Below are 17,500 nucleotides of genomic sequence, written 5' to 3' on the forward strand. Positions count from 1 at the left end.
TGTACAAAGATAGGAGAGGGCAAGTCACAATGTCACTTTAATGTATACGTGTAAAGAAGTAGGAGAGGGCAAGTCACAATGTCACTTTAGTGTATACGTGTAAAGAAAGAGGAGAGGGCAAGTCACAATGTCACTTTAGTGAATACGTGTACAAAGATAGGAGAGGGCAAGTCATAATGTCACTTTAGTGTATACGTGTAAAGAAAGAGGAGAGGGCAAGTTACAATGTCACTTTAGTGTATACGTGTACAAAGATAGGAGAGGGCAAGTCACAATGTCACTTTAGTGTATACGTGTAAAGAGATAGGAGAGGGCAAGTCACAATGTCACTTTAGTGTATACGTGTAAAGAGATAGGAGAGGGCAAGTCACAATGTCACTTTAGTGTATACGTGTAAAGAGATAGGAGAGGGCAAGTCACAATGTCACTTTAGTGTATACGTGTAAAGAGATAGGAGAGGGCAAGTCACAATGTCACTTTAGTGTATACGTGTAAAGAAGTAGGAGAGGGCAAGTCACAATGTCACTTTAGTGTATACGTGTAAAGAGATAGGAGAGGGCAAGTCACAATGTCACTTTAGTGTATACGTGTAAAGAGATAGGAGAGGGCAAGTCACAATGTCACTTTAGTGTATACGTGTAAAGAGATAGGAGAGGACAAGTCACAATGTCACTTTAGTGTATACGTGTAAAGAGATAGGAGAGGGCAAGTCACAATGTCACTTTAGTGTATACGTGTAAAGAGATAGGAGAGGGCAAGTCACAATGTCACTTTAGTGTATACGTGTAAAGAGAAAGGAGAGGGCAAGTCACAATGTCACTTTAGTGTATACGTGTAAAGAGATAGGAGAGGGCAAGTCACAATGTCACTTTAGTGTATACGTGTAAAGAGATAGGAGAGGGCAAGTCACAATTTCACTTTAGTGTATACGTGTAAAGAAGTAGGAGAGGGCAAGTCACAATGTCACTTTAGTGTACATGTATACAGTCTAGGGACGAAATGGAATTAACAAATATCCGTTGGCGTTTTTCAGCCACTTCACCTGACGCGCCTCATTACATCAAACTCCGCCCATATCACACTGTTGCTGTTGAATCGCTCAGCTAAGGGACACATTCCAATCGATAGATATTCGTTGCCGTAGTTTGATACATCCACGTCGCAATATACATGTCGCATGTCATCAAGCCCCGCCCATACTCCGTTCATGCAAGGCATGCCCAGGTTCGACATACGTTTTATAAAGACTACAATCTGAGCCTGGACGGACAAGCCAAGCCATCGGAACAAGACTGAAGTTTCAACCTATTCGGACAAGCCAAATCATCGGCCATACAGGTGAGTATAAACTCTAACTGGTACCTTGGTCATATGACTGTATTAATAATTTTTCTGTAGACATGTGAAGTCATGAATGCTTTTTTAACACAAGTGACGAATCAATCATTTGTCTGGAGAAATGTGAAGTCATTATTGCATTTTTTAACACAAGTGACGAATAAATCATTTGTCTGTAGACATGTGAAGTCATTAATGCTTTTTTAACACAAGTGACGAATCCTATGACGAGTTTAAACAGGGTTCCAGGATCATTGCATAACATCGGAACAAAATAATATCTGTAGCATTCTAAAACTTACTCGAAGTACGTCTTGAAAGGAAGCAAAATATTGTGAAAGTTATAAAGCAGTCCATCAAGTCATTGCTACAATATTGTGAAAGTTATAAAGCAGTCCACCAAGTCATTGCTAAAATATTGTGAAAGTTATAAAGCCGTCCATCAAGTCATTGCTAAAATATTGTGACAGTTATAAAGCAGTCCACCAAGTCATTGCTACAATATTGTGAAAGTTATAAAGCAGTCCACCAAGTCATTGCTACAATATTGTGAAAGTTATAAAGCAGTCCACCAAGTCATTGCTAAAATATTGTGAAAGTTATAAAGCAGTCCACCAAGTCATTGCTACAATGTTGTGAAAGTTATAAAGCAGTCCACCAAGTCATTGCTAAAATATTGTGAAAGTTATAAAGCAGTCCACCAAGTCATTGCTAAAATATTAGGAAAGTTATAAAGCAGTCCACCAAGTCATTGCTACAATATTGTGAAAGTTATAAAGCAGTCCACCCAGTCATTGCTACCCGTCGCGATATAACCTTGAATGTTTGAAAACGACGTTAAACACCAAATAAAGAAAGAAAGAAAGAAAGTCATTGCTAAAATACTGTGAAAGTTATAAAGCAGTCCACCAAGTCGTTGCTACTATATTGTGAAAGTTATAAAGCAGTCCACCAAGTCATTGCTACAATATTGTGAAAGTTATAAAGCAATCCACCCAGTCATTGCTACAATATTGTGAAAGTTATAAAGCAGTCCACCAAGTCATTGCTACAATATTGTGAAAGTTATAAAGCAGTCCACCAAGTCATTGCTAAAATACAGTGCTTTTTGTCATGATGCCCCTACACACTAACGCAACAACAAAAATAAATCTTTTTTGTCGTTGTTTAATTTGCCAAGCACATCATGGTGGGGCTTTTAATAAAAAAAAATCAAGCATCCGTCTACAACGTATCATCATTCATCCTTCAACATTTACACAATACTGAAATATCTCAACGCTAATTTATATCCTAACATCACATTTAAATCAATATGCCTACCATATCTATACTTACTGATACACATTTTTGAAATGAGCAAAATATGATAAACAATTTTGTTTATGGGGGTTTGCACTTCTGGAGAATAACCAAACAATACATCTTTTTCTGTTAATATAATAATATTTTCTCCCGTATTAACAAATATACATCTACTAACATTTTCCCAAAACAATTTTATTTCGCTACATTTCCAAAAGAAGTGTGCATTATAATCCATTTCACTACAAAGACTACATAAACTATTTTCTTTTAACTTCATTTTATGCAATAAAATATTTGTGGGATAAATATTATGTAAAATTTTCCATTGGAGTAATTTTAATCTTTCTTCGCTTGTACATGCACTTGCCAGGACCCAATACTTTTCGTCAATGCAAATGTTATATTTGTGGGACCAACATTTTACAGAGCAGGGTTCACTGGCTTTGGATTGCGTTAATATCGCACGAAACTTCTTCGGGGAAGGGTTATTTAGCATGCCCTGAAAACAGGTCGCAGGAGGCTCGTCACCCGCGTCTTCTTGAACTGTGTTGTCTCGCAGTGCTCAATTTTTAGATTCTCTGCAAGCTGTAAGTGATCGGTGAACTACATCGTCCGTCGTTGCATGCATTCATGATAAAAAGAATGCACTAGTCAGTCACTATAATTATACTCTGCATGTGACAGCTGTATACGTCCCAGACTATCTTCGCCTTCCGTCCGCGTCAAACAAGACTAAAAAGCAAATGCTATACGACTCGCCTTCCGTCCGCGTCAAACAAGACTAAAAAGCAAATGCTGATACGACTCGCCTTCCGTCCGCGTCAAACAAGACTAAACAGCAAATGCTTATACGACTCGCCTTCCGTCCGCGTCAAACAAGACTAAAAAGCAAATGTTTATACGACTCGCCTTCCGTCCGCGTCAAACAAGACTAAAAAGCAAATGTTTATACGACTCGCCTTCCGTCCGCGTCAAACAAGACTAAAAAGCAAATGCTATACGACTCGCCTTCCGTCCGCGTCAAACAAGACTAAAAAGCAAATGCTATACGACTCGCCTTCCGTCCGCGTCAAACAAGACTAAAAAGCAAATGCTATACGACTCGCCTTCCGTCCGCGTCAAACAAGACTAAAAAGCAAATGCTATACGACTCGCCTTCCGTCCGCGTCAAACAAGACTAAAAAGCAAATGCTTATACGACTCGCCTTCGACATGTCCCAATACTGTGTAACCACACTGTTTAGATCCTCCAATATAAGACTCTCTCCGCAGGGCCGTACATAGGTAGGGGGGGGGGGGTCCCAATTATGGTATGTGTCACGTTTCAATATATCACTAAAGGTGATTATGAACCGGTTAATTACTACTAATAAAGTAGATGTGTACTGCCGGGCAGTACATACCCCAAGCGAAGTCGTCCATCTGTGTGTACATGATTCTCTCTCTCTCTCTCTCTCTCTCTCTCTCTCTCTCTCTCTCTCTCTCTCTCTCTCTCTCTCTCTCTCTCTCTCTCTCTCTCTCTCTCTCTCTCTCTTAAAATGTGTCATCGATGACGTGTTTTCATACTTGCTAATGCGGCAGGCTAATCATGACGTCAAATTGAAACTTCTTGAAGTCTCTCAGAAAGGGACATGAAAACCATGTGGGGGTTACTGGTTTGGGCTGAAAAAAACCCCAACTCCACCTAAAATTCAAGCGCCTATGGGGCTGAATTATGCAGCATAAATTGTGAAACATCAGGATATCTCACACTTTCAATTCTGCCATCATGTCAAATCTGACAACAAACCTACCCACAAAATGTCATAAATATCGGTGTAGAATTGAGACTTAACGGTTTTTAACTGCCAAAAATAAGTTTTTTTGACTGGAATAGTTTGTCTTGAAATTCAGTTTGGGACAACGGACCCACCCACTAAATTTCATAAAGATAGGTGAAAATTTAAATGTAACGGTTTTTAACTGCCAAAATTATGTTTTTCTTCTGGAAAAGTATGGAGTGAAAATCAGTTGGGGACAACGAACCTACCCACAAAATTTCATAAATATCGATGAAGAATTGAGATTTAACGGTTTTTAACTGCCAAAAATAAGTTTTTTTGTCTGGAAAAGTATGTCTTAAAATTCAGTTTGGGACAACGGACCCACCCACTAAATTTCATAAAGATAGGTGAAGAATTGAAATTTAACGTTTTTTAACTGCCAAAATTATGTCTTTCTTCTGGAAAAGTATAGAGTGAAAATCAGTTGGGGACAACGAACCTACCCACAAAATTTCATAAATATCGGTGAAGAATTGAAATTTAACGGTTTTTAACTGCCAAAATTATGTTTTTCTTCTGGAAAAGTATGGAGTGAAAATAAGTTGGGGACAACAAACCTACCTTTAAAATTTCATAAGAATCAGTGAAGAAATAGGATTTAACGATTTTTTAACGGCCTTTAAATCATTGGTGATGTCATCATAACCCAGTCGTTGTAGTTGTCGTCGTAGTTGTTGGTGTTGTTGTTGTCATGTTCGTTGTCGTGATTGTTGTTGTTCTCGTGTTGTTGTTTTTGTTGTTGTTGTTGTTGTTGTTGTTGTTGTTGTTGTTGTTGTTGTCGTCGTCGTCGTCGATGTCATTTGTTGTTGTTGTTGTTATCGTCGTCGTCGTCGTCATCGTCGTCGTTGTCAGAGGTTATTTCTAAAGATTTCATTGATAGTCTTTGTTCTCGTCACCAAGACTTGCTAAGAACAAGCTTGGAACAGCAAGAGTTCCAAGAACAAGATTAGAACAACTCATTACATCATTACCAGTACGTCATTTGTATTTAGAACACACTTTAGAAAAAAACTCTTCAGCTACAAACCAGTCACCCTCACATGTCGGAGGTGTTTGTCTAAACCACTTACTGAAATGTTTTGAGGTTTAATGACCATACACATGTTGAACCGGTGAGTGTCTTCCGCTGCTTAATTCGCAAATAACTATTTTATTAAAGTCCGCTTGAAACGCTCAAAGATGAAATTCCATGTTAAAAAGTGACAAAAGTTTCACATTTTCCCGTTGTAACAGCTTCCGATGATATTATATGAAAATTCTGATCCTCTGAGAGGATTCCCCGAAACAAAATCAGTTTGTACGCCTAATTTTAATAGAATTGTCCAAACAGTGTCGCTAATATTGTGCTAAAAGATGAATTCTAGAACAATGTTCACAGACAGACACCACTTGGCAAAAAAATTTTCAGTGCTGGGAGATGAAAAAAAAAACTACCTCGCTACGCGCGGGCTTCGCCCGCGCTCCGCTTGGATTAACTAACCACACCACGATCCACTCTCGCAGTCATACAATTAAATAGAGTCAACAAAAGTATAAGTTTCAGACGCCTGTTTATGTATAAACTCGCCACCTCCCTCGAGCCTTCACTCAAAATATGTTCCTTTTACGTTCTCAACACGTAAAAACCCGTGGTCACTGACAAAATGCCAGTAGTATATAGAAAATTATAGTAACACGCTGATCCCGTGTAAATACAGTCAAATGAGAATGTTCTGTTCAAAAGCTCTAGTTCATGCAGGGGTCACACACCCCACGTTGTCACTACTCCAGTGTAATCACAGATAAGAAAAGACAACGGTGGTCAACGGGGTGCGTAAGACATGGTGCACTTAGCTTTCTTTCTGTATGCTGGTTAGCCGGTATGCTGGTTAGCCGGGTTGCTGGTTAGCCGGGTTGCTGGTTAGCCGGTTTGCTGGTTAGCCGGTTCGCTGGTTAGCCGGTCTGCTGGTCAGCGTAGCTTCCTCGGGTCCCAGCTCCAACGTCTGCAGCTAGCAGTGTCCCGCCAAAGGCAGCCGTGCAGCGGTTACAGGAACACGAAACGAAACGAAACGAAGGCTGCAAACAGAAAGCATCGGTGCACTAAACATGTCAGCTACCCCTCATCCACCACCTTAAAACATGTCATCTTTAAATATCTCATCGAGCACGTGGGCCTGCACAAAACGGACTTTTTACAACAACAAAACAGCCATTTTCCGTCCTTCTCTCCCTATCTGCAAAAACATATACAGATTAGTATTTTAGCGTCACAGAGAGTAAATTATGCGCTAACCTGGAAAGAACAACAGAGAGTATTTCATTCCACAACACAGACTCTTCAACAGCGTTAAATAATGATTTATTACCTCAAAAAGCCTATGATTGTAGTAACTCTCGTGGAAGCAAAATCCGCTTCCTCCCTGGAAACGCCTCTGTTCGTCAACAGTGACAACAACATCCAGATGCGAAAGCCATCGCACGACGAAGGAAAGTTGACGACTTGTCCTCAGCAAAATACGTGGCAGTGAGAAAGAAAAGACTAGTGGAAGTTCCCCTAGAGTGCCGAATATAATACTCGGTGAAAAACCATCATACTCTAGAAACTATGTATTATATCCTTCCCCTTCTGCCGCTGGGTGTCAAGTGCCCCGTACTCGTGTCTCTGTCAGACAACCTAGCCAAATACACGTGACTGACCTTGTCACAAAACCAGTCCAGCTATACACAATTCTGCCTCCCCAAGCAGAAAAAAGATACGGGAAACTCAATCCCTGAAAATCCCGTGCGCGCTGTCAGCGAAAAACCGTCAGCCTTATGACAGCAGAAACCCCCACTGTGAGACTCGTGCGTTACAAAACATCCGTGTTCATTAAGCACTGTCAGCAACCTCTGCTGTAGCCCAATATCACGCACAGGCGCTTTCTATCATAATCGACCAAGAACAGGCACTCCACAGAGTGACACTTTCTTGGTCTCTGTCACCCGATCGTGACAGTATGGGTACATTAGTTGAGGATGCGACCCCTAACCTGTTAGGAGGGTACGGGGGCGTGCATCTTTAGATACTATATAAACTTGAGTTTGTGTGTGTGCGTGCGTGCGTGTGTGTGTGTGTGTGTGTGTGTGTGTGTGTGTGTGTGTGTGTGTGTGTGTGTGTGTGTGTGTGTGTGTGTGTGTGTTCATAACCTATTCAAGTTTACCCCCCCCCCCTTTTAGACCTGATTTGCTCAGACCTTTAGGTCTTATTAGGGGGGTTCCCATCTTTTATAAACACATGCAGTGGAACCCCCTTTTAAACCTCAAACATCTGAAAAAATCAGGTCTGAAACCATGCGAGTCTGCAGCAAGTTATATTCTATTTGACCAGTGCTGAAATAATATCAACAACAAAACAACACAAAATTAAGTAGAAGTGCTACGAAAAGGCACTGCATACCCCAGCGAAAGGAAAACCTCTGTCTCTCTCTCTCTCTTTCTCTCTCTCTCTCTCTCTCTCTCTCTCTCTCTCTCTCTCTCTCTCTCTCTCTCTCTCTCTCTCTCTCTCTCTCTCTCTCAGCTTTGTATAAAATGGATGAGAGTGGTAAACAGAACTGGGCCTCAAGTGTTCGTTGTAAATTGTATGAGTATGGTTTTGGTTTTGTGTGGTTGAATCAGGGCGTTGTTAATGAAAAAGATTTTTTGTGTGTTTTTAGGGAAAGGTTGGTCGATTGCAGATGGCAAGAGTGGGATTATCATGTACAAAATAGTGATAAATTTGCTGTTTATCGGACATTTTGCACTGTACATGACATTAAACCCTATCTTTTGTTGAATATGGATAGACATTTAAAGTTTATTATGACTAGGTTTCGATTAGGTATTTCAGAAATTGCTGTGCATTCTAACCGATATAAAAAACATAATGCCGATCAGTTGATGTGTCCCCTTTGCAAAGAAAAGCAAGAAGATGAAGTCCATTTTGTTTTGTGTTGTCCATACTTAAACAGATTAAGAGAAAAATGTATCCCATTTAAATATTATAAAACCCCAAGCGCTTTTAGACTTAGCCTGCTCCTGGCCTCACATCAAGAAACTGTTATTAGAAATGTATCCCTGTATTTGTATAAAGCCTTGAAATTAAGAGATGTTGTAACCTCGTAGCTAAAGACCGTGTAATATATGTTTTATTCTGTAGTGTTGTGCGATTATTATGTTGTACCTTTTTTGCACCTGATGAGTTATATTATTTGCAACGTGAACCGTTTGTTCACACCCATTCATAAGGGGCTATGGCCTATTGAATAAATTATCTGCGTCTGCGTCTGCGTCTCTCTCTCTCTCTCTCTCTCTCTCTCTCTCTCTCTCTCTCTCTCTCTCTCTCTCTCTCTCTCTCTCTCTCTCTCTCTCTCTCTCTCTCTCCGTGTTGGTTATTGGTGATGACAGGTCCAAGGTTAGCTCGACCCGTGTTGGTTATTGGTGATGACAGGTCTCAGCTTAGCTCGACCCGTGATGGTTATTGGTGATGACAGGTCCATAGTTAGCTCGACCAGTGTTGGTTATTGGTGATGACAGGTCTCAGCTTAGCTCGACCCGTGATGGTTATTGGTGATGACAGGTCCATAGTTAGCTCGACCCGTGTTGGTTATTGGTGATGCCAGGTCTCAGCTTAGCTCGACCCGTGATGGTTATTGGTGATGACAGGTCTCAGCTTAGCTCGACCCGTGATGGTTATTGGTGATGACAGGTCTCAGCTTAGCTCGACCCGTGATGGTTATTGGTGATGACAGGTCTCAGCTTAGCTCGACCCGTGATGGTTATTGGTGATGACAGGTCTCAGCGTAGCTCGACCCGTGATGGTTATTGGTGATGACAGGTCCATAGTTAGCTCGACCCGTGATGGTTATTGGTGATGACAGGTCTCAGCTTAGCTCGATCCGTGATGGTTATTGGTGATGACAGGTCCAAGGTTAGCTCGACCCGTGATGGTTATTGGTGATGACATGTCCAGGGTTAGCTCGATCCGTGATGGTTATTGGTGATGACATGTCCAGGGTCAGCTCGACCCGTGATGGTTATTGGTAATGACATGTCCAGGGTTAGCTCGACCCGTGATGGTTATTGATTATGACAGGTCCAGGGTTAGCTCGACCCGTGTTGGTTATTGGTGATGACAGGTCCAAGGTTAGCTCGACCCGTGTTGGTTATTGGTGATGACATGTCCAAGGTTAGCTCAACCCGTGATGGTTATTGGTGATGACAGGTCCAAGGTTAGCTCGACCCGTGATGGTTATTGGTGATGACAGGTCCAAGGTTAGCTCGACCCGTGATGGTTATTGGCGATGACAGGTCCAAGGTTAGCTCGACCCGTGATGGTTATTGGTGATGACAGGTCCAGGGTTAGCTCGACCCGTGATTGTTATTGGTGATGACAGGTCCATAGTTAGCTCGACCCGTGGTGGTTATTGGTGATGACAGGTCCATAGTTAGCTCGACCCGTGATGGTTATTGGTGATGACAGGTCTCAGATTAGCTCGACCCGTAATGGTTATTGGTGATGACAGGTCCAAGGTTAGCTCGACCCGTGATGGTTATTGGTGATGACATGTCCAGGGTTAACTCGACCCGTGATGGTTATTGGTGATGACAGGTCCATAGTTAGCTCGACCCGTGGTGGTTATTGGTGAAGACAGGTCCATAGTTAGCTCGACCCGTGATGGTTATTGGTGATGACAGGTCCAGGTTTAGCTCGACCCGTGATGGTTATTGGTGATGACAAGTCCATAGTTAGCTCGACCCGTGTTGGTTATTGGTGATGACATGTCCAGGGTTAGCTCGACCCGTGATGGTTATTGGTGATGACAGGTCTCAGCTTAGCTCGACCCGTGATGGTTATTGGTGATGACAGGTCCAAGGTTAGCTCGACCCGTGATGGTTATTGGTGATGACAGGTCCAAGGTTAGCTCGACCCGTGATGGTTATTGGTGATGACAGGTCCAAGGTTAGCTCGACACGTGATGGTTATTGGTGATGACAGGTCCAGGGTTAGCTCGACCCGTGATTGTTATTGTTTTTTTTTTTTTTTTTTTTTCTTTTTTTTTTCTTTTTTTTTTTAAATTAATGAAAAACTTTTTTCTTACTTGTACCCTTAGACAATTTTCCTTGGTTGCCCCAAGATTGTGTTACTATTTGCTTAGACCATAGCTTTTTTTCTTTTTTTTCCGTTGAAATATGTATTTAAAATGCATATCATTATAATTATACACACACAAAAAACACAGTATGACATCCACTATATACATCTTGGTGTAACTTTGGGTCCGTATCTAGAAATGAGAAGAGAAGGAGAAAAAAATAAAAGAAATAAGAATAGAAAAATAAAAGAAATAAAAAAGAGGAATAAAAGTCATAATTTTACATTTCTGATCTGCAATTGCTTTTCGAATAAAACAAAGAGAGGAATTGAAGCCTTTGTTTTTTTATAAATACTTATGCACATTTTAGCAACCAAAATTATACGGTTCAATTCTTTCAACAGGGTTGCTTGCATTTTTCGATTTTTAACACCAAACATAATTTCGTGCACTGTTAACTCTATTTGTTTATCCATATGTACCCAAATATAAAATTCTATCTGTTTCCAAAACTCAATCACCACTGGGCAAAAGAGAAAAAAGTGTTCTATATAATCAACGCTATTGCTACAATATGAACAGACATTGTCCTCCACAACTTTCATTTTACATAACATAATGTTTGTGGGATAAATATTGTGAAGTAATTTCCATTGTAATACACGCAACCTTGTTTCTTTAACCGATTCAAAACTAGTCAGCCAATCTTTCTTATCAATTTCATAATTAAATTTCCTCCTCCAAAAGCCAATTGCACAAGGTTCAACAACTTTCATACTTACTAATTCTTTTCTAAACTGTTGTGCGCTATGTACTTTCTTACCACGATATAAGGGGATATCCATCAAATCAATTTCTTTCTTTCCGTGCATCGTCTTGTGCATTACATTCAGAGCAACAGCACGAACCATGTTATATTCCAAAATTCTCCGTGGGGATTTTCCTAAAACATCACAAATGAACTGATAGGAAACAAATTCGTTTCTGTATAAAACATCATGTACGCTATTAAGACCCTTTCTCGCCCAATCTTCAAAATACAGTACATTTCCGGCATAAGCAAAACATTGGTTATTCCATAAAAGCGGATTAAATAAATTATTATCAATACATAAGCCTACGTTGTTATCAAGCCAGGTTTTCAAAACAATTTTCCAAAATTTGGATTTGACAAGTTCACTCCCCTTTAGTCTCCGAAAATTAACATTTGAATAAAAACATTCACAATTTGAGCCGTACATTGAAAACACTGACTTTGGAACACATTTCCACTTATCCGTGACTTTGCGGGATGTCAGTCTGACAGCCCATTGTAATAAAAATGATGCCTGCATGTGTTTCAAATCAATCATATTTAAACCACCATTTTCGACATCACTACACAATATTATCCTTTTAACCTTTTCAAATGCCTTTTTATTATTTTCTTTCTTTTTCCACAAAAATCTAAACAACAGTCTATTAACTTCTGCTAATACTTTATCAGGGATCACAAATGCCTGCATAAAATAAACAAATTGGGAGATCAAGAACGTTTTTATTACAATAATTTTACCCATGATACTCAAATTTCTTTTCTCCCATGCCGCAATCAAGCGCTTAACAGACGTAATTCGCTCTGTCCAATTTTCCTCAACGTCAGAGGCTGATATGTCATTACAAAAATAAATTCCCAAAATCTTTAATTTTTTCTTCCAATTGAAATCATAAAAGGTGTCTTGACAATGTTTTTGACTTCCTAGCCACATGGCTTCACATTTTGACAGATTCAACTTTAATCCGGAAACGTAGTAAAAAGAATCAAAAATCAATAAGGCATGTTTTAAATCCGTTTCGCTTTTCAAAAATAACGTTACATCGTCAGCATACAAAGCAATTTTTAACATATCATCCCAAAACCTATCATTTAAACAATTCAAATTCGAAATACCGTTAACATTCTTATTCTGCCTAATCTTAATGGCTACTAACTCAATTGCCAAAACAAAGGCTAAAGGCGAGAATGGACATCCCTGACGGATTCCAGACTCCACTGGAAAATACTCAGACAACCAGCCTGCATAATTAACACAACTCTTGGCATCTTTCATCAAAACTTCGACCCAAGTTACAAACTCCGGGCCAAAGCCAAATTTTTTAAAAACATTTATCATAAAGTCTTTTGAAATACAATCAAATGCATGAAACATGTCGATGGTGACCAAAAGACCTGGTTTATCTTGCACATTCATTTGATCTATGACGTCATCAATCAATCTTAACAAAGATGAAACTTGCCTCCCTTTAATATATCCAACCTGATCAGGATTAATCACATTATGTACAACTTTGTTCATGCGTAAAGCCAGACACTTCGCCAGTAATTTATAATCACTGTTTGTTAGCGAAATTGGACGCCAATTATTTAATTCATCTCTCGGAAGGTTTTTACCTTTATGAATTAACACAATGACAGCATTTCTTTGAGACGCAGACAAACTACCATTATCAAATGCTGCTGAAAAAGAACGTGATATAAATATACTCACTCGAGACCAAAATACTTTAATAAATTCAATTGTAATGCCATCAGAACCTGGGGAAGAACCATTTTTCATTTGTTTTAGTGCGTGCAACAGTTCATTAGCAGTTAGAGAGCCCTCGCAGCTGTTCTTATCTTCGTCGGAAAGAGAAGGAACGCTGCAGCCTTGCAAAAAATCGTCAACATTACCAACATTATCTACTATATCTATTTTCTTTCTATACAAATTCATAAAATACTTTTTTTGCACACTGTGTATTTGTTTTTGATCTGTACACACTCGCCCTTCATCATCTTTCACGCGATCCATAACCTTTGCATTTGCACGTGCTTTTTCCAGACTCAAGAAATATTTTGTGTTTTTCTCCCCTTCCTCGACCCATTTAGCGCGAGCTCTAACCTGAGCGGCTCGTGCCCTTTTTATTTCCATTAACTCGAGTTGCATTTTCACGTGTTCACGCTTTGCTTGGGTATCATTACAGTTAGGATTCTTACTCAAGTAAACGTCTAAATCATTCAGTTTATTACACAAATCTGCAACTTCATTTCTCCTTTGACACTGTTTATTTTTGCTATAATTAATGGTAAACTCTCTAATTTTAACTTTTAACATTTCCCAATCCAGTTGACAATCCAATTCTTCGCTACAAAATCCTTCAATAAAAATATTCATTTCATTAACATAATCAATATCTTCCAACATCAAATTATTAAACTTCCAATAACCTTTGCCTCGTACAATCTCACTTACTTTCAATCGAACCAGGCACCCTCTATGGTCTGAAAAAGGAACACTGACAATGCCACAATCAAAGTTCAAATCAAAAATACCGGAGCTAACCAAAATGTAATCAAGTCGTCTGGCAATAAACGGAGTCTTTCTTGACCAGGTAAATTCCTTTGTATCCGGGTTGAAAAACCTCCAGACATCATACAAATCACATGTGTTAACCACATCATTAAATTTGGCAACGTTATCCCCAGAATGATTCTCGCCAGCTATAACATCCATTTCATTATTCAACACGCAGTTAAAATCACCACATACTATGATCTCATCGCATTCAAAACTTTTAATTTTTTCCGTCAACTCATCCAAAAATTTAACTTTTTCTTTTGTTTCGTTAGGTGCATACACATTTACAATTGCAACTGATTTATTTTTTATTCTAATACATGTCGCTAAGATTCTCTTTGACGAGAACAATACAGAGACATCTTCACTAACATTCTTTCCAAACAAAATCATTTGACCGGCGCTGTGCGATGTCCCTTCATGGAACACGAAACCATTCTTCCATTCTTTCATCCACTCGTCCGACACACTTCCCGTTATGTAAGTCTCCTGTAAACATATTACATCGTATTTCTTTTGTTTAAGAAAAGTAAACACCGATTTTCTTTTCATCTTTGATCTGATCCCTCTAACATTTAGAGAGAAAACGTTCAATGAGGACGCGGCCATAAGGAAGGTCCGTGGGCAATAACGGGGTCGTTATCCGTGTGGCACGTGGGGTATGTGCGATTATTTGTTGTCATACCTGCCCTGCTTTCCAGCTGTGTCACTGGACTGCGGGGAATCCCCGCCCTCACGTGACCGCTTGGGAGTGGCCGATCGCTGTCTCGGTTGAAAGTCAATAGTGGTTTGCTTGTCTCTCGCTTGTCTGTCTTTGTCTTTGTTGCCTTTACCTTTACCGTTCTTTTTGGCGTTCGAAGAAGCTGCGGGAAGGGGTGTCGAATGGAGAAGGGCTGGAGTCGAGGAAGCGATGGGGGGAGGGAGGATGGGGACAGAGTCCTCGAACTTCTCGCTTTCGGCGTCGCTGCCACGCTCGTCGTTGTCGTCATCGTTGTCGTCATCGTGGTCGTTGTCAGCCAGTTGAGCGTGGGGGGGAGGGTGGTCGACCGCTCCTAGTCCGGTAGGACGGTCCCATACTGACTCCATGGCGACGGCCTGGCAGGCAGGGTCTCCCCTCTTGTGGCCACTGACGCGGCATGCTGAGCAGGTGACGTCACTGGTGCACTCGAAAGCACGGTGGCCGGGTCTCAGGCATCGGCGACACGTCAGCGTACTCGGGTCGACCTTGGGTTGTTCCCTGTGATAAATCTTGGCAGTGAAGCCCCCCACCTTCAGCGACTTTTCCAGCGGAGTGGATGGCACGCTGATGAAGAGGAAGCGTCTCCCAGTGATGAACCGGGTGAGCTTCCCGTCTCTGTCTCGTGTTTTCTCCATGATGGTGTTGGAGCGAAGGGTAGATCCAACTCTGACAAGCGCCGATTCTATGTCAGCATTCGCTACCGAGATCGGTATGTCTGACACCCAAACCTTGGTAGCAGGGCTGTCCTGGCCGTTCGACCCATGTAGAATGAAGGGGTTCTTGTCATAGGTAGTAACGGTAATCCCACGCAAAGAGATGCTGTTAAGAAGTAGGGCTGTGCGAGCGCCTCGTGTTTTGGGGTAAATCCGCCATAAACCACGGATCTGTTGCGCCCCGGTGATAGTCTCTGACCCGCTTGCTCTCTCGGCTGCCAAGCATATTTCCAAAGTTTCGAATTGTGTATCAAGATCCGGAGGCAGGTCGCGCCTCAGAATGAAGACTGGTTCTACCATGCCTGACGATCGCGTTTGTGTACCTCGACGTAAACAGATATGTCGTCACACGTGTGTGTGTACCCTCCGGCGAGTCACGTCGCTTGACCGCCTTTGGTTTGACTATGACACAGATAGGACGCTGTTTACACACGGATTGTCACTGAGTTCACGTGCAGGGCTGAATCCACCTATGGTAGTGTTCACGCCTTGCAATAAGAAAAGATCAAAGGTTCGACAGAAAATTAGCTATCTAGCAGACTTTAGTACATCTTTGCATAATGTTTTTCAGCTATCAATAAACAATGGTTAGAGACAAAGCTCTCGGACAACTCACAGGGTCGCAGAAGCCTCCAATTGGCAGAAAATAGCAGAAGAAGACGGAGCTCGTCTCACAAACACCCTTCCGACATCGAAAGGGGAAATCACTCGATTGTTATTGGTGATGACAGGTCCATAGTTAGCTCGACCCGTGTTGGTTATTGGTGATGACAGGTCCATATTTAGCTCGACCCGTGATGGTTATTGGTGATGACAGGTCTCAGCTTAGCTCGACCCGTGTTGGTTATTGGTGATGACAGGTCCATAGTTAGCTCGACCCGTGATGGTTATTGGTGATGACAGGTCTCAGCTTAGCTCGACCCGTGATGGTTATTGGCGATGACATGTCCAAGGTTAGTTCCACCCGTGATGGTTATTGGTGATGACATGTCCAGGGTTAGCTCGACCCGTGATGGTTATTGGTGATGACAGGTCTCAGCTTAGCTCGACCCGTGATGGTTATTGGTGATGACAGGTCCAGGGTTAGCCCGACCCGTGTTGGTTATTGGTGATGACAGGTCCACAGTTAGCTCGACCCGTGTTGGTTATTGGTGATGACAGGTCCAAGGTTAGCTGGACCCGTGTTGGTTATTGGTGATGACAGGTCCAGGGTTAGCTCGACCCGTGTTGGTTATTGGTGATGACATGACCAGGGTTAGCTCGACCCGTGATGGTTATTGGTGATGACAGGTCTCAGCTTAGCTCGACCCGTGATGGTTATTGGTGATGACATGTCCAGGGTTAGCTCGACCCGTGATGGTTATTGGTGATGACAGGTCTCAGATTAGCTCGACCCGTGATGGTTATTGGTGATGACATGTCCAGGGTTAGCTCGACCCGTGATGGTTATTGGCGATGACAGGTCTCAGCTTAGCTCGACCCGTGTTGGTTATTGGTGATGACAGCTCCAAGGTTAGCTCGACCCGTGATGGTTATTGGTGCCATTCATGTAGATTGTGTTAATGTTGCCATTCCTGTAGGTTGTGTTCATGTTGCCATTCGTGGAGATTGTGTTCATGTTGCCATTCGTGGAGATTGTGTTCATGTTGCCATTCGTGGAGATTGTGTTCATGTTGCCATTCGTGTAGATTGTGTTCATGTTGCCATTCGTGTAGATTGTGTTCATGTTGCCATTCGTGTAGATTGTGTTCATGTTGTCATTCGTGGAGATTGTGTTCATGTTCCCATTCGTGGAGATTGTGTTCATGTTGCCATTTGTGGAGATTGTGTTCATGTTGCCATTCATGGAGATTGTGTTCATGTTGTCATTCCTGTAGATTGTGTTCATGTTGCCATTCCTGTAGATTGTGTTCATGTTGCCATTTCTGTAGATTGTATTCATGTTGTCATTCCTGTAGATTGTGTTCATGTTGTCATTCCTGTAGATTGTGTTCATGTTGCCATTCCTGTAGATTGTGTTCATGTTGCCATTTCTGTAGATTGTATTCATGTTGTCATTCCTGTAGATTGTGTTCATGTTGTCATTCCTGTAGATTGTGTTCATGTTGCCATT

General features: G+C 41.3%; 1 long non-coding RNA gene across 1 annotated transcript in view; it reads left to right on the forward strand.

The window, feature by feature from the left end:
* The first annotated feature begins 1,037 nt into the window (after positions 1-1,037).
* The window catches only part of LOC138950268 (uncharacterized), a 22,367-nt gene continuing 5,904 nt past the window's right edge, over positions 1,038-17,500 (forward strand). Inside the window, exon 1 of the long non-coding RNA XR_011450579.1 lies at positions 1,038-1,338. This is a non-coding gene — a long non-coding RNA (uncharacterized lncRNA). The remainder of the gene's footprint in view (positions 1,339-17,500) is intronic.

Source organism: Littorina saxatilis, linkage group LG16 (assembly GCF_037325665.1).
Source record: "Littorina saxatilis isolate snail1 linkage group LG16, US_GU_Lsax_2.0, whole genome shotgun sequence".
Lineage (NCBI taxonomy): Eukaryota > Metazoa > Mollusca > Gastropoda > Littorinimorpha > Littorinidae > Littorina > Littorina saxatilis.